This window comes from Bicyclus anynana, chromosome 7, assembly GCF_947172395.1.
Source record: "Bicyclus anynana chromosome 7, ilBicAnyn1.1, whole genome shotgun sequence".
NCBI lineage: Eukaryota > Metazoa > Arthropoda > Insecta > Lepidoptera > Nymphalidae > Bicyclus > Bicyclus anynana.
Window position 1 is genome coordinate 8,000,789 of NC_069089.1, and position 18,516 is coordinate 8,019,304.

General features: G+C 35.2%; 1 protein-coding gene across 1 annotated transcript in view; it reads left to right on the top strand.

Moving 5' to 3' along the window:
* The window catches only part of LOC112044396 (uncharacterized), a 90,850-nt gene that overhangs the window by 33,076 nt on the left and 39,258 nt on the right, over positions 1-18,516 (top strand). The window contains exon 2 of the mRNA XM_024080268.2: positions 5,309-5,432. The gene's annotated coding sequence lies outside the window, so the exon portion shown is untranslated. The remainder of the gene's footprint in view (positions 1-5,308; positions 5,433-18,516) is intronic.

The following is an 18,516-nucleotide window of genomic DNA, read 5'->3' on the forward strand; positions in this document are numbered from 1 at the left end:
TTTAGGTTCTTCGTTTAACATCTGTACAAGATGTATTCAAACTTGAAAGTTAAGCTATTTAAAGGTCATCATTATTTATGCGCTTTACGAAAATTTAAACATAAAGTAGGCGCGATTGTATAAATATAAACCCACTTAAGTATCCATTATCATACCGCGAAATGTTGCTCGGGCGCTAAATAGAAACAATATATATTCACATTCTAACCAACAATGACTTACAAGTAGGTGCTATAAATTAAGCCACATTTTACGAATGTCGTCACGTTTTTTCTACAAACTATTCATAGTTTAAATAGTGCGTTTTGTTGTTACTATCTGCCGGCCAATTCACTAACTTAAACATATTACAGGTAGTTACCTAATATAATTAACATCAAATCAATAACAACCACATTTTTCGTATTTCGTACAACCCTTTGGTAACAAAAATCGCCATGTCAACTACCTACAACCTACCTACCTTTTATCTACAAAAGGTTAAAAAATCCATAGTTGGAGAATTGGATTGTATTGTTGGACTAAATAGTTTCATTATCAACCAGCGGAAGCCCGCGACTTCTTCCACGTGTAATTATGTTTTCACAAATCCATCCGCTTTAATAACTCAGACTTAGGTAGAGAATGTTAGATTCTGTAACTAACACTATTACATATTAATGATATTACCTGTTATCGACGGCAGTGTTTTCCGAAGTTCATGATATTTCAACATCATCAACATACCAAATCCAACTTACCACAGTAAAGAAACATAATAGAAATACTGCATCTGAAGCCTCATAGTTAAGGCTCTGTTCATTACCCATATTCGGCTCTCTGATGAGCACAAGTCTTCTCTCAGAACGAAACGGGCCTTACTCCACCACTCTGGCCCAATGCGGATGCACACTTCACACACAATATAGAGAATTAAGAAAATTTTCAGATAAGCAGGTTTCCTCAAGATGTTTTCCTTCACCATTTGAGACACGTGATATTTAATTTCTTAAACTCATAACTGAAAAGTTGGAGGTGCATGTCCCTGACCGGATTCAAACCTACGCCCGAATCAAAGGCATAGGTCATGTCCACTAAGCTACCACATCTCCTCTATCGTACAATACGTATCAAGGCTCTGTTAACAGAATAATATTCGATTAATTTACGTGGTATGTGACATTGGAACCCACTAACTTTTGGGTTTCCTTTCGAATGAGAAAGTGTCTGCCAACAACCTGTGGGCGGTCATCAGACTCAAACTGAACTAAACAATTTAGTCCGTGCTCTGTTGTTGTTATGCGCCCTGCTTTATAGTACAAGAGCCACCAAATATTCATTCGTCGTAAAGTACACTAATTTAGTTAATTAATATAATAGTAAACATAAGCGCAACTTCATAAAACATACGCACTCGTAATTTAACTAAAAAGTATTGGACATCGATGAGGTAATTCTTGTTGGATATTTGGGCCCCATCTGGTTCAAGTTGTTAGTTAGAAACCAACTGTGTTTATACCTCTTTAAGCGCTTGGGTTATAGTGGTACTTTGAAGATTGATAATTTATCAAATATCAAGTCGTTTATTTGCTGATAATGTACAGAAAGGTCTTAAAAAGAAATACAATCTTATTAAAGTTTGCCTGTACCACGCCCGATCGGGAAGCAAAATATTTATATTCGTTACCTACATTTTAATCAATCGAGAAATTCATTTTAATACAATAATATAGAGTTAAATAATGAACAGAAGAACAATGAGACGAGAAAGAGAATAATAATTAAAAAAAAATAATATTGTCAATAAACCATATTGTCAAAAAAAATTATAATGTTAAATAAATTATAATATCAAAATTAACAATTCATTTATGTCATAAAACGCATTATCCAGGAGAAACCTATACAGATTATTTTTAAATTAATTAAATTTTAGTAACTTGATACATGATAATTACGTTTTTTATGACATCAAAACTTGATTTAAGTTAGTATTCTTACTCGTATAAGTGAATTCTTACAGTATTTAATACAAACGGATTTTCTTATTTTCTTCTCTTTCTTTTTGCCAAAAAACTGAAAATGGAATAAATCTATACTAATATTATAAAGCTGAAGAGTTTGTTTGTTTGTATGTTTGACTGAACGCGCTATTCTCAGGAACTACTGGTCCGATTTGAAAAATTCTTTCAGTGTTAGATATCTCATTTATCGAGGAAGGCTATAGGCTATATATTATCCCCGTATTCCTACGGGAACGGAAATACCTCGGGTAAAACCGCGCGGCGTCAGCTAGTATTTTTATATCTGCCACCAGCTCTCAAGCTATAACAAAAGGCAATCGAGGTTGCAAGCGTGCACCGCTCGACCCCGCGGTGCGCCTTGGGACACACTTTTTGCGTGCGCTGACATAAAAAAGAGATCGGTTATCTGTACATTTGATTTAATTACTTGAATATAAAATTTGCTTGTTTTAGATCGCTGTCTGCTACAGTTATGTGCAGCGATAACATCTATCAACTGCAACTGCTTTGTTGAATTTAATTATTTAACTGCCTCTCACAAAGTTGATACCTAACTCAGTTTTTATACGTCATCAAAACCTACCATTTAGTAGGGTAATAAAAGAAATAGTAGTAGAGCTCTTTATGTCAAAGTTCGCCCCAGTTAGTCTTTCCAGTAATGTTGCTTTATTTCTATGGTAGAGTACTCGGTATGTACTAGAATGTGTTCCTATTTCCCAAGTATTGCCTTGTTACTCGTACAAGCAATAGTATTGTACTTAGCACCACGTCATCTGCTTATTTCTCCTATAAATAGTATAAGCCGTTATCCCGCAATTTCACCCGCATAGTTCCCGTGAGAATATGGGGATAAAATAATAGCATATGACACTGACAAATAATATATTACAGTACCACAAACTTCGCCTCTATAAGTAAGTATCAGCGGCGAAGTGTTCATGCAAGCCGATTTCCAGCGGGTTACCTTTGAAAATCCGTGCATTTTCATTGTTGTACTGTATCCAAATATATGAGAAGCTGGAGTTTGTATATCGCTGTATGAATTTTCTTTTCTTTGGGACGGCTTACCTTTAGCTAAATTCCATCCTTCGCCAGTGGTAAGTATAGATATAACAAAGACACTAAGATATCACTCAAGTTACTGAGCTACTTATGAAGAATCAGAACTTAGTTCTACGACGCGTCAATCAGAAGCGTGAACTTTTGCAGACCGTCAAGACTAGAAAAGTCGCGTATCTAGGGCACATGCTACGACACGAGAGATACGAGCTTCTACAGCTCATCTTGATGGGAAAGGTTGCTGGTAGAAGCGGCGTTGGTCGCAGGAAGTCTTGGCTGAGAAACATCAATTATTTCGCCTCGCGAAGGATAGAGACGGTTCAAGAAACTGACTGCCAACCTTCGCTAGTCGGAGAGGCACCCTAAGATGAAGAACCATGTTGGCTGTTACAGGGAATTAACCCACGCGAAAGCTAACAATACATAATCTAAACTCAAATCTTACGTGCTCGTTAAAAGTACACATTCCAATCTAATGTTACAAACTTTTAACCTTGTACAGCATGTTACTACTCGTTCGACATTTCGCATTGTTTCCAACCACATGATTTGTCAATAAAACGAATATCTCGCCAATTATATCATCTCGGATGCCTTTAAAGAGGCGCAGTCGATATTGAACGAAACCGGTTGCGTGACATTTGACTTATCAACTCCAACATTCACCAAATCATTATATTAATTATCTAACTCGGGTCGTTTATAAATATATTCTTTCGCTTAATTAATAATACGTTCTTTAATTTATTATTCAGACACTTTTATTAAATAAAAACATCTTATGCCATTGAAAATGTAATCACAGAGACACTTTGGAATCGGGTTCGTGAAATAAATTCAATGACAAACAAATAAAAGAATTTAACATTTATAACTTAAAGTTTCTTATCAGTCTCAAAAGTACCTATTAAGCCCTTTATAGTATTTTTACATTTTTTTTTAATTTCTCTATCCTTAGTTTTAGCTCTACCAAACAGCGAACGGTGTATGCATTGATAGCAACATAAAAAGCAATAATGATTAAAGTACGATCAGATTACAAAGTCTATTTTCATATCTCTTTGGACAAGTACATAATAATACGAAGATACAAAAAGATTTATTTAGTTATATAAATCAATGTTGTACGTTGGATTTTAAAGTCTTCTAATTATAGTACAGGTAATAAAAGCACATTTGTTTAAAATGGTAGCTGTTATTTTTCAAAAAACATAATTGCAGTGTAGGATTATGTTTTAAACTTGAACTTTATGGATAATATATTACAGAACGACAATAGGTCTGTTGGATTTAGTTAGTAAATCAAATCTAATTTATCGTTCGGTCATCTGAACACATCCTTTACTGTTGTCAAAAACATCACACTGACCTATTACGTGTGTCTTGACCTTTATTAAATACTTTGTAGAAATAATATAATATGGACGGTTCAGAGAATGTTATTATTCTTACTGGAGTTTTGTCCGCCATATTTATATTATTGTAATTTAATTACACCTCATTCTAATTAATGAATCTCTTTATGTACATGTAACTAATAATATTATGATTGATGCCGGTTCTTGAATAATACCTACCTACTGTAAGACCTTCCATTGATTAGGTTCGCCAGTTTTTTTTTATTTTACTACAAATATTAATGAGTTTAGCTTAAATTGGCTTAAAATTTACACGATTTTTGTCATGATTTCTTTAATTTCTCTGTTTTATTCCATTATTTGAAAAGAATCAATTGTACACTATATTTTTTTCATTGAGTGATAGAAACCTGTTATTCTATAAAGGTGGTTTTTTAATAACTCGATAGAGTGAGTTTCTAATAGAATTTATACTATAGATAGAGATACTATAGATAAACCGTGAAGTATGTATTTGAAAACATGGCAATTTAAAAAAAACATACATCTCAAATACAAAATAAATTCGTATAACCTAAGTAACTAATGAGCAAGTCGTGATAGCCTAGTGAATATAACTCCTGCCTTCGATTCGGAGGGCGTAGGTTCGTATCCGATCCGGGGCATGAACCTCCAACCTTTCAGTTCGGTAAGCTTTTCAGTAAGGAAACCTGCATACAAGAGAATTTTCTTAGTTCTCTATGTGTGTGAAGTCTCTAAACGTGGTGGACTAACCCCTCTCATTCTGAGAGGTGACTCGGGCTCAACAGTGTGCCAAATATGGGTTGTTAATGATGATGATGAAGTACTGAGGGCAACTCTAATTAATTTCCCTAACTCCTTTTACAGAACATGAGGAGGATGTGCCCCAGCTAGCGCATGAGGCATGAGGTAGAAAAGCGCCGACACCATGCGGGGAACATCACAGGCTACCGACTAGCAAACATCTGCACTGCACGTTCTCTACACTGAGGTAAGCAATCTTTATTCAAATCTATTCAAACGTATGATAATATGAATACTATGAGTGGTATTGAGTTACATTAAAACCTAATTCAAGAAGCAAATTTCCTACTCACAACTTCTTTAATCATGAGTATATGACCTTATTATTTGTAACTAACCGACGCCCCGCGGTCTCACCCGCGTAGTTCCCGTTCCCGTGTGAATACGGGGATAAAGTACACTCGCAAATAACCAGGCTTTCTAGTAGTAAAATAATTTTCAAAATCGGTTTCGATTACCCCCTATATTAACACAAACCCCTATAACTATACTATACCTTTTTGAAATAATAGTATAGATATTGTATTTTTCATGCTTGACCTCGACGATGGTAAATGTAAATGTGGCCTAAGGAAGAACGCAATAGAAGAGTGATTGATTTAAAAAGTAAATCCATCACTATTTTATTGCACTGGGTTGTAAGGAAGAGACCAAAACCCATAACCATGTGTGTAAAATTATCTCGTAAACCTTTTATATAATTTCTAGAAATATTAATAGCATATAGATCACAATTGACCCGGTGCAGTAAGATGATAATTTACTATACTTAATTAATAAATATTTATTAGAGTAATTTTTAAAGAAACCAATAAAAACGTGAATCATATAAATCAAGCATTGCATTTTTATTATGGTATTACTATATTATTAGATTTAGATTTTCATTTTGTGATGTATGTATTAATAACAGTAAATTAATATTTAAAATATATTAAACAAACTTAGTTCGATAAAACTAAGTGTTGTTTAAAACTAAACTAGCAGATTACATATTAAGTAATCCACAGCAATTTAAATAATTATGACTGAACTAATGCATTGAGTAAATAATAGCAAAAAATATGATGGCGAAGTAATTAAGTTAATTTAAGTTAAAAATTATGTTCTCATGTTAGCGGTTAAGCCATTTTATGAGAATAAATATCATCTTGAACCTTAGGGTAGGGCTTATTTTCAAAGTTCCAAAGGCTACCGGGAAACTATCTTCATGGTATCAAATTATAGAATTATCAACGAAGATAAGCAAGTATATCTTTTTCCAATCGAATTTCAAAATAATATGATTCTGATTTGGCTTAGATCGGACACAATATTCATTTGATGAACTTAAATCCACAAGGAAAATAAATGTTTGCAATAAATCAATCTAATTAATGTTGTGTAATTGTCGAACATCAAAAACGAAAACGTAGATATATTATTTTATGATAATCCGTTTACTTTCTCAACGTTTCAAGGTCATAAGGTTTATTTATAAAGTTCACTGTAGTTTACTTTAAATCTGTGTGTGTGCGTGTGTGTGCATTATAAATATGCAAACAAAGTTTCGGATCTATTATTTACGCCGCCGCCCTACGGTTTCAACCGTGTAGTTCCCGTTCCCTTGGGATTACGGGGATAAAATATACCCTATGATAGTCACAAATAACGTGACTTTGTACTGGAAAAAGAATTTTTAAAATCGGCTCTGTAGTTCAGACATTACCCACTACAACACACCAAAATTTAACCTCTTTATAATATTAGTACAGATAAAGGAGGTAGATCACCCAATACCTTGGCATACCATGAACTTTCGATACTTTATTATATCAAAATACAAAATTAAAAAGAACACTTAGATGCGTTAAAAGTTTTTATGGTAGAATAAAATTCCAAAATATCCTTAAAGATAATGTTTTATCCTCAATCAAATAATCTTTACTTTTAATAGTAAATTTTAATAGTTTCATCACATTTTGAAAATGCTAGACATATTTTCCAGGTGTTTTAAGTAAAATTATCAAGCAATTTTGTTTATTATTTTCTTCCTCTATTTTAGAACCAATAACATATTTTCTATAGATTCGATGATCACTGGATGTTAAAACTTGTCAAATAGGTGCTCCCCGCTTAGCATTTGGAACAACTGTTTTGTGAAACGTAAATGCGATCTATACAGTAGAACTATACATATATATACATAATACAGAAGAAACACCAGAAACCAAGTTCAGCCGTCATTATAAAGAACGCATTGTGTCCAAAAATGTACCTGTATAGCACATCACACAACACGGCATACAGAGTGTCTAATCGCTTGTTCGTGACATCAAATAAGAGTAATTTCAATGCTCGATTACACCTTCTGGAGTTTTCTATATTCTGAGTAGTATACTGTTTAGAAGTTACACTACTTCTAAACAGTATGTCATTTAGACCGTTATCGATTTATTCTTTGCAATTTCTTATATATTTTATATCACATAACTACCACCTCTTTCTTTATTAAATAAAGCTATCTCACACATTAACAACGGCCATGAGTCTCGTCACTGCGTTTCAGCAGTCATTATTATAATTCTTTGGTATTATTTTCGGAGGTAACATGTCAATTAGTCGAGACGTTAAGTGGACTGTGGCTATGAACAAAAAGCGCCTCCATTCGGCAGAGAGAAACTAACACGCTTCTGTGCCAAGGCCGCAGAACAAATTGATATTACATCGGGCGAGAGTTCGCGCTGGCTGCGCTTGCAAACTCACCGTTTGTCACGTTTTTATGCGACTGCAACGCTCGCCAATTATAAACTCTTCTGTCACAAGACGACTCATTAAACGTGGTGCAACAGGCGCCATGATTCTTCATGGCAGAGGCTTCTGCCTCTGCCCAGTTTTATTAAAAAAAAATGTGTGTCAGCTCCGACGCACAAATGGAGTTTACTCTTTCAGATCGACTGTCTAAATAGGTGTATGTTGCCCCGCAGCATACACTATGTACGTCTCGATACCTACGCCTGAAAAGTAAAAGGTGTGCAGAATAGGTTGCGCACAAAAAACGTAACGTTGTCATTCGTTGATAGACTTTTTCTGCCCATATTTTTTTCATACCGGGGGCTATATGAAAAATCGATTTTTAAGGAGTAAACTCCAAAAAGAAAATATCTTTTGAGGTGATAACTTCTTTCGTTACGCCGTAACTCGAGCGTCCCGAGACGCACACGCTTTTTTTTCCTTCGTTAACGTGACTAAGAACCCTTTTTCTATCATATTAATTTCAAAAACAGGATAATAGGAAGACAGAAGGACATGATAAGACAATAGGCGTGATTGAGAACAATGCTCCATCGACCGGGACTCGAACGTACGAACTTCTCTTGGAGCTGTTGAGGCTTATTATTCACATAACCCACCCAAAAGTTCGATGTCTAGTGGCTTAGCTTATTTATTTTAAAATGCGTGCGAAAAAAAAAATAATTTAAAAACTATGATAAAAATAATAAAATACATTACTTTGCACCAAGAAAAATAAAGTTTACTTTATTTGTGTTTTTATTTCGATTAAAAATCGAAAAATATAAATAGTGCGGAAAGTAATTTATTTTCCGCATATAAATTACTTGGCTATAAATAAAAGTGTTAATTACTTCAAACAGTAAGTATAAACGTTAATTGACTTTTAAATGTTAATTATTTTCAGATACGATTCAAATCAGGATACGGTTCTTATGAACAAAAACTTAACCACTTCCTTGTCAAAGTAACCTGTCTACTTAATTGCTTAACTAGTTTGAATTAACTCAACCATAGTTACCATTGACGACCCATATTAAGCTTACTCACACAGAATTAGAGGATTTCCTAGGTCCATCACACTGGCTCAATGTAGATTGAAAAACTTAACACACGGTAGAGAATAAAAAAATGCTCAAGTAAGCAGGTTTCCTTGAGATGCTTTTCCTTCACTGTTTGAGCCATGAGATAATATATAACTTCTTTAAATGCACATCTTGTTTATATGTATTCAACAGTAGCGAAGACTGAAATTTTCTCGTAGGTAACCTGTTCATGTGGTTTATTAGTTTATTCTGAATCTGTTTTTGGCTGAGTACGTTAAATTATTTACGTCCTTAAAATTCGTGGATTTTTAAAAGGTAACCTGATAGGAATCGGGTTAAGACCCATCGCCACTGGTATTCTATGACATAACTGAAAAATTGTAGGTGCATGTCCCGCACCGAATGCAAACCTACGCCCTCCGAAACAAAGGCGGAAGTAATATCCACTGGGGTGTTCATGCTCTTTCGTTAACTTAATTGATTAACTAGTATGAATTAACCATTTCAGAGATAATTGCAAACGTTAAACTCAATACCCATTGCAAATTATCAGGTCAACGAGCCGGCAATGCTAAAATTAGCCGAGGCCACTAATGCCTGCAGATAGCGGCGTAATCAACTAAAATATGACTGTCCGCCATCCGGACTGCATTAAGGATAGTCTATACCTGACATAAGACAACTGCTAAGTATACAATATAGGTCTAGACTTTCCTGACAACTGCTACTCACTGCTGACGATACGCATACGCTTATTGTCAGCAGTGCACTTCATACATGCAAAAATGCACTGTCTACCTTGAGGATTGATACATTAAGGGAAGGAATTTTCCATTTTGAATAAGCTGTACTTAATAGAACATCATTATCATCATCACTATCACCCCATATTCGGCACACTGCTGAGCTCGAGTTAGAATGAGAGGGGTTAGGCCAATAGTCCACCACGTTGGCCCAATGCGGATTGGCAGACTTCACACACATAGAAAATTAAGAAAATTTTCTGGTATGTAGGTTTCCTCACGATGTTTTTCCTTCACGGTTAGAGACACGAGATATTTAATTTCTTAAAATGCACACAACTGAAAAATTGGAGGTGCATGCCCCGGACCGGATTCGAACTCACACCCTCCGGAATCGGAGGCAACGGTCATATCTACTGGGCTATCACGGCTCAAAAGCGTTAAAAGTAACAAATCAGTGACGATCCAAAAAACATTTACTGCTTTGTAAAAATTAAAAGTATGAAAATTATTTTTTTTATTTTGAAAATATTCCGTAAAATACATCGTAGATGTATTTTACGGAATACGTACTTCAAACGTACTCGTGAACGTGCGAAACGGAAACTTACAAGGAAAGCCTATTATATAAGACACTTCCCCATTATTATATTAATAATAAAGAAAACGACATATATTTTCTATGAGGAAAACGTTAGCGACTGAGAATTACGTATTGAAGTAAAGAAAAGTAAGAAAAATTACTATCCTACTAGACTATTAATAAAATTAAGAAGACAAGGAGGAAGAGGAATTTTTCCTCTTTCTCCTTCTTGCTTAGTAAGAATCAAGATTAAAAGAATTTTATTCGAACAACAAAAACACCTTTCTATTCTAAGTTGTCATTGAACCTTACACTACGCATGGACGATATGCACTTTGCCGGTTTGTAACATTTCATATTTTGAAATAAGATTGAAGTTGCGATAATCTGCTAGCTACCCATAAAAACTCAAAGCCGATAATAATATATCACTTATACTAACTCATGTATTTCACTTTTACTCTATACAAGTATTTTAAGAACGTATATAAAGCGATATATGTATTTTGATAAGTCAGACGTGATAATGCGCTAATGGATACGTCTGGATAACTCTTGTCTTCAAAGTTGTGTCAATATACGATACCGAAAGTGCCTGTTCACGTTAGCTTGTATGATAATTTTTAACATGTTTGAAATGACAACATTGAAAAAGCGTAAAGAATGGCCTTATAACTATTTTTTTTCATGTCTCGGTACAAATCAATTTAGGAAATTATATAATTGTCACTTATCGACGAAGTAAGTCACATAATTCAATATAATCAGAATTTATACAATCGACCTAGAACTATAAAATTTGGCAAGAAATGCCGTGTAATGCCTACTAAAACTATTATAAACGAAAAATTTAAAATAGCATATAGAATTTTTATGTAATTCTATGCGTTCACTTAGACAAGGGGTGAATGCATAGTATTTACATTTTTGTGTTGCATTGCAGCATCGTTTAATGGATGCTGCATGAAAGAAACTTAACAAAACAAGGGCCAAAACAAGCCAAGTGGCACGTCGATTTTATTTCTACAAACGCTAACGCTTAGAAAACTAGAAAAATGTATACGAATGACAGATCCGATCAACAACTTGATCACGTGACCTGTCGATAGCAAATGTGATCCTATACATTTTTGAATTTTCGAAGCATTTGCGATCGTAGAAAGAGAATCGACGTGCCACTTGACTACAGGCCAAGATCTCTATAGGCTCAGGGCTTACTTGTTACAAAAAACTACATGATTTCCTGCCGTGTAGCGACTGTAGTTATTATTATTAATACTCACGACAGCAAGAACGTTAAAAAGGTGTTTACTACTTTCTAAGTCGTACAGCGACAGGGAAAAATGTTTAGTCAACATTAGTGAAGAGAAAAGTTTTGTAGGAATTTAATAAACTAAGATTTCATTCAATTAAGTTTTCGCTTAACTTAAGTGGTTATCTTGTTGACAAAGAAAACTCTGTCTAGCAGGCCTAAGATACGTGCCGTATAACTAAATGATTTTGTAAATCGCTCTCCCTTTTTATTCATAATAATTGTGAAAATCTCTTTCATTGCGATGGGATGAAAGAGTGTGATATATCTAGTCAAAATTATCTCGCTTTTGGCGCATATCTTAGACCTACTGGGTTGAAGTCTCGATCAGACAAAAATAAATAAATTAAAATTAATTTAATTATCAAGTTACTCGATAAATTAGAGCGTATCGGCATCAGAGGTATAGCCCTAGAAATTTTTAAAAGCTATCTTTCAGATCGCTCCCAATCTGTTATTATCGACAATATCACCAGTCAATCAGTGCCTGTTACTTACGGAGTACCTCAAGGAAGTGTCCTTGGCCCAACATTGTTCTTAATTTACATAAATGACCTTTGTTCTTTGAAGCTCCCCAATTGTAATATTATTACTTATGCCGACGACACAGCGCTAATTATCAGCGGCAAGAGTTGGGATGAAGTATCTCGTGATTCTGAACTTGCTATTGAAACTGTATTGAAATGGCTCAATAGCAACCTTCTTACACTAAATATTGACAAAACCATGTTCGTCACGTTTGCCTCTAACTCACTCTCTCAAGCCCCAGAATCTTTCACTATCCGGGCCCACAAATGTCATGGCTCAGAACTTTCATGCTCTTGCGATTCCCTTAATCGAACCCCTTGCATTAAGTACCTCGGTGTACTACTTGATAGCTCATTGACCTGGAAACAGCATATCTCAACTGTCTCGTCTCGTGTCAGAAAGTTGATGTTTGTTTTTAAAAATATTAGAAACGTAGTCGACTTCGAGTGTCTTATAACAGTTTATCTCGCCCTTGCTCAGTCAATTCTAGCGTACTGTATAACCTCCTGGGGTGGTTCCGCAAAAACACACATGATTAATGCCGAAAGAGCTCAAAGAGCCGTCCTAAAGGTTATGCTAAAGAAACCAATCCTTTATCCTACTACCGAATTATTCAAGTATTGTCAGTTACTTACTGTTCGCCAATTGTTTATACTTCAAACAGTACTTCGTAAGCACACAGAACTGTCATATAACCCAAATATTCTTAGATCCATTCGCAGTGCCAGAACTTATAATGTTTGTCCTATTAAACCACACCGTACGGCTATCGCCAGCCGTCATTATGTCCACTTAAGTAGCAACCTTTATAATAAAATTAATAAGTTACTCAACATCTACCCTTTGACTTTTTCCAATTGTAAAAACAAATGTAAATCGTGGATTAAATGTCTTTCCTATGACGAAACAGAGGAACTTTTAAAGTCCTACAAGTAACCTTTCTTTCACACAATCATGATCTCCGTAAACTACACTGGTTCTGTACACCACACCCACACGCACGAACACACACACACACACACACACATACACGCACACATAAACACACACACACAAAACACATAAACGCATACACTAACACACTCAATCACGTACCACTTTTTCACAAATTGTATAAAAAATTATGTTTTATAACAAAGCTTGTACGAGTATGCATGTCATGTACCTATGTAGAAGGGCGTTGATCACCACAACACAGTTATAACTTTTGTGGGATCACCGTCACCTTTTTGTTTTTATGTACTTTTTAAACTGCTCAAATAAAAAACTTTTAAACTTTTTTTTAAACTTTTTAAAGGTTTTCAAGAGTTACAGTTTCAGCGGTTATAGTGCACTGTACCAAGAGTAGCCGTCGGTTCCGACCCTGCTGGTGCTCTCTGCTAGTAGCCAATTGGTTAATGAGAGTGAGAAACAGATAGCTCAAGCTCTCCAATGTTTGCAGTCTCTCTTCTGCACTCTCAAAATATCTCTTGCATTATGGCTAGTTTCAATTGATACACGCAGGCTAGGAATTGGTCTGTGTGAGACACGAACCTCTCACTGACAGGTTCGAGTCTCTCACTTATCTTCAAGCAGAGCCTCTATTCAAGCCAATGACGCTGCTGAGCTCCCATTTAAGACCATACAGCAATTGGTCAATCAGAAAAAAGGCTAATCAGATTGGCCACGGTATTTAACCGTCGGTAGTATAATATAAGTAGGTATAATTATAATAATGCTTTCTTAATAGTACAAAGGAACTCATAACGAGGTTCAGATGTTAGATAGATATAAAAGAGTCGCGCATAGTGGGTGTTCTTGCAACAATAACTACGTGACTCGTGCGGGGTCAACTGTACAAAATGTTAGAGATTTCCGGATTAGATTGATACACATGATTGCGTTACATTGCTATATTAGTGCTTGTTCGACAAGTAACAAAGAGAGGACATTTTGTCACTTTGGATTTTCGCATATAAAATGTGTTCAGTTGTTTATAATGTTACTGCTTTTTATAAAAATTAAGCCTCATTCCTATTTTATTCATCTTTTTATTCTGCATGTTTACTATATTTTAGAAGCTAAAGGTACAGAAAATTGCGCAAAGATTTGGGGAAATAAAAAAAAATATCTTAGTGCCGGTTTTTGCAGAGAATATAAAAAGTAAATCAACTGTTTATTTTTTACATATAAAAAAATATACAAAAAATTTCAAGTAAACTAAAATACAACGCCAACGGCAAGAAAGCTTAACTCGTCAGAGTGTTTCTAATTCTTTTATACCTCTCTGATCGAGACAATAATATAAACAGAAAGAGATAGAGACGACTTCGAAGCTCACACTATCGAGACTGGACGCTTGACGCAAAGTTTTGGTGGAATAGTAACCAAGTTTCAGTCCTTCGCTTTAATCTCGCTCACCGTTTAGTAACATCGCTCATCTCTAGTTGTGACGCTTACAACACTTGTAACGCTTACAACAAGCGATTACGATAAAACCTATCGTCATAAAGCACTGTGACGCCTGGCGCAAAGTTTTATTGAAAAGTATCAACGTTCCAGTGCTTCGCTTTAACCTCGCTCACCGCTTAGTAACATCGCTCATCTCTAGTTGTAACGCTTACAACAAGCGATTACGATAAAACCTATCCTCATAAACCACTGGTAGCACTGTGACGCCTGGCGCAAAGTTTTGGTGAAAAAGTGTCAACGTTTCAGTGCTTCGCTTTAACCTCGCTCACCGCTTAGTAACATCGCTCATCTCTAGTTGTAACGCTTACAACAAGCGATTACGATAAAACCTATCCTCATAAATCACTGGTAGCACTGTAACGAATGTCTGCTAATGACGTGGTAATGATGGTATTCAGATACATTCAAAATCATATTGCATTGCGGCGCCTGTGTAGTCCGCATACTGGTAAGCTGCAACTATTGTAACATCTACAACCTGAATACTTATCACTTGTGTATATAAAATGAAGATAAGCGTCGTTTATGTCTGTATGTTTATAAGTAATGGTTTAAAAATAAGCAAATTTTTCAAAAATTGCTTAATAAATAGTGTTTTTGCATTTTTTATTAAAATGAAAATTAATGGTAGTGTTCATTTTTCTAACATTAAACTAAAATTAAAAAGATTCTAAAACCACAGACGACAACTTTAAGGGAAAATATAGTTTTTAATTCTCTAGGTTTTACAATAGTATGCTGTCATTACCACTATTCGATCCGATAAGAGCAGTGATAACCCGGTGGAAATTATATATCACGTGTCTCAATCGGTGAAGGAAAACATCGTGAGGAAACCTGCATACCAGAGAATTATCTTCATTCTCTGCGTGTGCGAAGTCTGCCAATCCGCATTGGGCCAGCGTGGTGGACTATTGGCCTAACCCCTCTCATTCTGAGAGGAGACTCGAGCTCAGCAGTGAGCCGAATATGGGTTGAAGACGTGATAAGGCGGTGGAAATTGTACAAATGGTTAGGGCTGCAATTGACAAAGGATAACTTTTGCATCAATTGCATTCCTAATCTGATCCATTACCGGTCTATGAATAAGAATTTATATAGACGTGTTAGTGTAATATAATTAGGTTAAATTGAAGATAAAACAGAGAGGCATATTCCCTCAGCAAAAAATCTCTTTATATAAAGAAAAAAAAATGTTAACTAGCTCACTAACTAAGTTCGAATTATAGTTGTTTCCATTTTTATAGTAACTTCAGTATAGATAAGTTACCGAGTATTATACGTTTTAAATTTCCTATTATAAAATAAAGTATTTAAATATAAAATCGTTTGGTGTGTAAGGTATACGTGATCGAAATGAATCATTTTTTGTGATTTTCCCAAGGTCAGCTTTTATACGCTGGAATCAATTTACTATTACTGATTTTGAGAATCAATTTATGTGTAAATTGAATACAGCGTTATTATGAGAAATAAAATACAGAATATTACAACAGAGAGTATTCGCTTTATCTAATAACATCGTAAAGAAAAGATATTGTTAACTACAAACAATGTAAAAAATCGGTTGTATGTAAAGTCGGTTTACTGACGATAGTTGAACGTGACACACGTCATAAGAAAATACTGATGGAATGGTTGCATTTTTCAAAAGAAAATGTTCGTTTTCCTAAAATACTGTTTAATAATCTTCATAGACCAGACCATCTTTATTTCTTGTAAAAAATGTTGGCAACCCAAAAAAGAGCGAGACAACGACTCATGACGTCATCTTTTTTCGAATGTGCAGCGGGCTCCATCGAATTAAAAGACGTTGTCACGTCAAAAAAACCAAATTAAAACATTTACATACTAGTCAACGACTAAAATTCGACCGTTAATAACCTTTATTCTGTAAAGTCCTCTCGACTTTTCTTAATGAAAAACTTTTCTTCTTTTCAAGTATTACCTGTTATGAAAATTGATTATTCTATATTATTTATATATTCATATATTCATAGTATATTCAGCTACAGTTAACCGAACACAAGAATCCAGTTTAAGTCCCGGCCCCGAAATAAAAAGCTTACTAAGATTTCATACTTTTAAGAAAATGGAATAACCGATTAGCAGCAGGAGTTTGAGACCTTCTGACACAGGTTTTTACTTAAAAGAAGGTCTCAGCCCTATTATGTAATGTAATGTTTATAAAACGAATAAAATTTATTTTCATTAATAACAATATAATAATAATAATAAATATAATAAATATACTTAAACGATATACATCACTATCTAGCCCCAAAGTAAGCATACAGAGTAGCTTGTGTTATGGGTGCTAAGATAGTTGATATTATAATATTAATATACAATTATATACTACATATAAATACTTATATAATGTATAAATACACACAGACACTGGAAAACACTCATGCTCATTAATGGATGTCAGTTGTGATATAAGCACTTCGAGTCACGAGAATTTAGGTGGTGTTGCAATATGTGAGCTGGATCAAAGTAAATACTTTATTAACTGAATTTCAAATAAAAAAAACCGCATTAAAGTGGGCCATCCGTTTAAGAGCAATGATGCCATAAACAGACAGAAATCAACTTCAAACTTATAACACCCCTCTTTTTGCGTAAGGGGTTAAAATTGATATTAACTATGAAAGTAATTATCGTGCTAATTTATTTCTACGTGTGAAGACGTTTCACGCCTAACTATTCCACCAACCTTGGATGCCAGTAGGCTACTGTTCCGGAACCAGTAATTTGCTAATAGATTTAGCAATTTTCATGGCTTTATGTGCACATCGCAGTGAAATAAAGGAAAAAGTGCAAATTATTTCGATTTTGAAACACCCCGTATTTCAGCTGCCTCTTTTCTGGTGGTGTTGATTTGTATTGCGCAAAAAACATTTATGTAAAGAAAAACATTGGTATTTTCATAAATTAACCTGAAATTATTTACACATGTAACTAAAATTGGATTTTTTGTTTTATTGAGAAAGAATACAATAAGGAACTTAAGCTAACTTATCCTAATAACTATACAAATCATGCCCACGTGGAATGGTGGCAAGGATACTGGCTGCATTTCCGCGCTGGACAGCCAGGCTGATCCTTTGCGCAAAAAATGAGCCAGCCCTTCTGTCACCAGTCGAGGCTAGCCGTAATGAAATGATTCGATAAATAAATAAATTGTATTCAAATTACTTCATTACACCAAGCTTTTGATAAATGACAAAGACGCTGATCAAAGGCAATTCGATCGGCTGTTATCTTTACGTATAAAGTATAATTAATATAAAAGCGTAAATACTGATCATTTTAAAAGAACCTGTTTAGTTTCTTGCCGGCTCTACCACACCGACCCCTTTAAAATATAGGTAGGTGGCAGCGGAGAAGACCTCATGCAAGCCGGTTCCCGCGGTATTACCTTTAAAAATCCAAGCATATTATTGTTGTACTGTATCTAGATATATGAGAAACCGGAGTTTCTATCCTTACCTTACCTTATCAGCCGATAGACGTCCACTGCTGGACATAGGCCTCTTGCATGGACCTCCAAGCACAACGATCTCGAGCCGCCAGCATCCAGCGGCTCCCTGCAACCCGCTTAATATCCTCGGTCCACCTAGTGGGGGGTCGCCCAACACTGCGCTTTCCGGTGCGGGGTCGCCATTCCAGCACCTTGGGGCCCCAACGTCCATCGGCTTTTCGAACTATGTGGCCCGCCCATTGCCACTTCAGCTTCGCGACTCGCTGAGCTATGTCAGTGACTTTGGTTCGTCTGCGGATCTCCTCATTCCTGATTCGATCACGCAGAGAAACTCCAAGCATAGCTCGCT